Source organism: Panthera uncia (assembly GCF_023721935.1).
Source record: "Panthera uncia isolate 11264 chromosome D3 unlocalized genomic scaffold, Puncia_PCG_1.0 HiC_scaffold_8, whole genome shotgun sequence".
NCBI classification, from domain to species: Eukaryota; Metazoa; Chordata; class Mammalia; order Carnivora; family Felidae; genus Panthera; species Panthera uncia.
The window spans coordinates 51,172,061-51,176,434 of NW_026057586.1; the positions used below are offsets into that span (position 1 = coordinate 51,172,061).

Consider the following 4,374-nt stretch of genomic DNA (forward strand, 5'->3'; position numbering starts at 1 on the left):
GAGTTTGAAACTCATTTTGAAACTTTCCTTTCTTTTTCTTCTTCTTCTTCTCCTCCTTCTTCTTTTTTGGAACTACTACTTTTTCCAGGTGTATATTGAACCTTTTGAACTTGATCTATGTCAAATACTTGGTCCTTTTTCCTCCTTTGTTTCCCAGCTAAGCAGAGGGTTGGTAAATGTTTCAACCCTGTGGGTGGATGAATTGACTAAATCATCACTGGAAACTTTTGGCATGTAATTACCATGGCATACATAATGCATTCTGAAAGTATATTATCAAATTTATCCATATTTTAAAAATGATTCTGATCAACACTGAATGATAAATTTACATGTTGAATACTGTAATTATGATCAGGCAACATTTCTTTTTTTGGTGGTGCATTCCATTAGCACATCCCAATACAAAAAGAGCTCTCATGAAAGAGCCTATATTCAACCTATTGTCTATATAACACCCTTTAATGCTTCACTTTGTAACTATTGGTATATGTATTTCACACATCTTTTATGAGCATGTGGGGGGCAAGACTGAGATTGTACACATCCTTATGTTTTTTAATGTTCATTTTTAAAAAAAAATTAAAGTCATTAAATTTTTACTTAAGGAATTTTACATGTGATTCCTTCCACTGCCAATCTCTGGTAGTTCCTCCAAAGTCAGAATTATAATCTTCAAAATAGCCCTTTTATTTTTTTTTAAAATTTTTAACGTTTATTTATTTTTGAGACAGAGAGAGACAGAGCATGAACGGGGGAGGGGCAGAGAGAGGGAGACACAGAATCTGAAACAGGCTTCAGGCTCTGAGCCATCAGCCCAGAGCCTGACGCGGGGCTCGAACTCACGGACCGGGAGATCGTGACCTGAGCTGAAGTCGGACACTTAACCGACTGAGCCACCCAGGCGCCCCCAAAATAGCCCTTTTAAAAAGAAGTTTTATTCAATCCACAGTTGTCACTGTCAAGACAGAGTTCTTTCAGTTAGGCTTCTTTGACCTCCACTTGAATATGAACATTCTTCAGAAATTACCCACCTGTAATCTTTGGGATCCAATTTCTTTAATGTAGGACCCTAAAAGTCAAATTCTAGAAAGCAAATTGATTGATATTTTGTCAAATGATCTCAAATTATTATTCTTTAGTTGTTTCTAATATTAAAAAGTCTTCTTACTTTCACCTACTCCATGATCCTAGCAGAAAACATTATAGGTCTCATTGTCACCACTGCCGGTGATAGAAGCATAACTTGTGTCTCATTGTAGCTATATTAACAATTTCTGGACACCATGAACAACAGTGTCCATTTCCACCTAGAATGAGGCTTAGAATGTTTCTTAATAGCTCACACCATATCTTGAACTATAAAGGAGCTTGAAAAACATTTGTCAATGAATGAAAGGAGAGAGAATGATAAATTATTATTGGACTTATTCTAAATGTTTAAATATGTTGAAAAATTGTATTTGGTTTTAAATTTTTAAAAAGGACAAAATGAAGTTAATGCAAACTCCTGCTCAAATAAAAATATTTTACTCCTCATGTAAAGCCCAGATGACTTAAATAACTAATATGCCAGTAGGAAACAAATAGTAAAATATTCAGATTAAATATTTACTTTTGAAATTGAAGAATGAATTTATGTATTTAAGTTAAATTTTGATTTTGTATGTCTCATTTTTTCTCATTACCAAATAATTTTTAAAAGACAAAGTTGAGGACTAATAGGGTTTGCGGATTTGGTGATAGATTCTGGGCTTGAAGCCAAAGCACTGCTCAAAGTGGGCTGTCCAAAGACATTGGCCTTCTCTGCTTGCTCATTTCTTAGGGTTGAATCTCAAAAATGAGGAGTTAAAATGCAAGTATATTACCTTGGGGTGGTAATGGATGTTAACAATGAGCATAATTAAAGATGTTTACTAAGTATATTATCATACTTTTACAAGGCAAATATGAACAAAGAATGTACTTCTTTGTACAAAGAGGATCTTCTATGAGGACATTAATTATAATGGAAACTTAATCCTAAGGGAAGTATCTTTTAATTTTTTTTTTATTTTTAGAATGTTTTGAGAATTCGAGGAGAGGTGTTGCACTCTGATCCATAAAAATAAGGAATATAAAAATACATTTTGCAAGTCAATTTTAGGGAGTTCTTCGACTCCCCAAAACTCTTCAATTGGTCTGCTAAAGACACTTTTCCTATTCGACACACCTAGTACTGAGAAGATGGATTAGACCACATATATGCTTCTGGTCTAAGAACTGAAATAATTCTTAGTTCCCTTGATCAAGGCCTAACTTGTACTCTTTTCATCCTGTCTCACCAGTACAGTATGAGATGAGGCAAAGAGAATCAGAGCCAAGGGTAAAAACAGACCTCTTTCCACGATCTAGAGCTGAACTGACCTATGGATCCCTTGTAGGTTTTCCTGAAGTGGTAGCAGTAATAGGGAGAGATGGAGGAGGACAGATTACTATGAGTTGCATAAGAGCGAATTAGTCCAAAGAAGCAGGATATAAAACAAAAGAAATACAAAAGATTACCTGAAAATGGACATGTGGCACGGCTGCCACATTTTTTAACTTCTGTCACTAACTAAAAACTTTTTGATGTTAGCACCTTGACCCTGACCCATATCAATGCTCTATTTGTTTTTCAGTATGGATTATAGAAGGTGGGAGCAGACTTTTTTGGTAGATGTTTTGATTATTAGTGCTTTAAGGGATGCCTGATTTTACAGATTTTTGCAGGAAAGACTGGTTGAGTTGGAGGAAAACAAAAGGGGAAGAGAGGGAGGATCTAGTCAATGTTCTAAACTCCAGTGTGCAAATAGGTCATATTCATAAAACTTTCTCTGAGAAATTCTAAGTTAGTATTTCTGGAGGGGGAGCTAGGAATTTGTTCTTTCAATCATTAATCCTTTGTAATTTGATTCTAAGAAGATTTTGGTATATGAACAATATTTTGAGAAACACTGGTGTAATGTCCAGGAAGAGTAGGTCTGTCAGAAGTAACCAGGTGTGCATTTGTGGTGACTGTGTGTGTGTGTGTGTGTGTGTGCGTTTATGGGGGAGGTGGTTGGGCTTTTTTCTAAATGTGAAATGGCAATCAGAAGGCAGTATTCGTTTAGACAACATTTGTTTACCTGCTGTGCACTTGTCCTTACCCTCATGGGGACTAAATTTTAATGTCAGAAGGAGTCAGACTGTAAACAATACACTTAATAAGTTATATAGTGTGTCAGAAGGAGAAAAATACTATGGGAAGAAAAATAAATAGATCAAGGTAAGGGAATCAGAACTGCCTGAGGGATAAGTTCTAATTTTAAACTGGTAGGCCAGGGATAAGCCTCATTGAGAAGATGATATATTTTTGCAAAGACACGGTCTTTGAAGAAGGTGAAGAAAATGACCATGAAAATACTTGAGGAAAGAGCATTCCAGAAAGGTGTCACTTGGGTCATCAGCAAAAGATTAGTTGGTATGGGACTGGAGCAATAAAATGAGAGGGAAAATAAAGAATTAACTGGGGTCAGGTAATATACAGCCTTCTATACCATTGCAAAGACCTTGGTGTTTACTCAGCAAAATTGAGTCATTAGAGGATTTTAAGAGAACAGTCACATGATCTTACTTAGTAAAGAGTAACTCTGGCTGCCATGTTGAAAAGGGACCATAGGTAGGAATGCTGGGTGATAAAAGCAAAAATTTTGGAGAAATTCAAAAGAGAGATGACCAGTGGTGATGGTGAGAATTGGAAGAAATATGGATATATTTTGAAGATAGAGTTTTTAAAAATATTGGTTGAATAAATGTGAAATACGATAGTATGATAGAGGGGAATAAAGAATGACTTGAAGGTTTTTGGTCTCAGCTACATGGAAGAATAAAGTTGCCATCAACTGAAATAAGACTTTAAGAGAGAAGACCATAAAACCTTCCAGTGGCTTGTTATTCTCAATAACATGGTAGGGAACGTTCAGTGCCATAACACATGAATTTGTCTTCTTGATCTACTATATAGCAGCTATTTGAACAACTCATTGAACCCATCTCCTCATCCTTAAAATGAAATAATATCTGTCCTATCACTTTATAGTTTTTTGTAGGGGGGAGAAACAACTGAGATAATAAATGTGAAAACATTTTCATGTGTTTACAGCAGAAAGTTTTAAGATTTCATTATTTTACCTAGACTTACTTAGTAATTCCAAATTATTAGTTTTTAACTTAATTGTAGAATTTCAATAAAATATAACAGTGCTATTTGTTTTATACCTAATATATGCCAGGCATTGTATAAAGCAATTTAAATATGCCTTCTTTCTTTCTTTCTTTCTTTCTTTCTTTCTTTCTTTCTTTCTTTCTTTCTTT

General features: G+C 34.9%; 1 non-coding gene across 1 annotated transcript; it reads right to left on the reverse strand.

The window, feature by feature from the left end:
• Nucleotides 1-1,198: 1,198 nt before the first annotated feature.
• Nucleotides 1,199-1,323, reverse strand: LOC125914955 (small nucleolar RNA SNORA1). Its single transcript, XR_007455506.1, has one exon. It is a non-coding gene; the product is annotated as a small nucleolar RNA SNORA1 (small nucleolar RNA).
• Nucleotides 1,324-4,374: the final 3,051 nt, after the last annotated feature.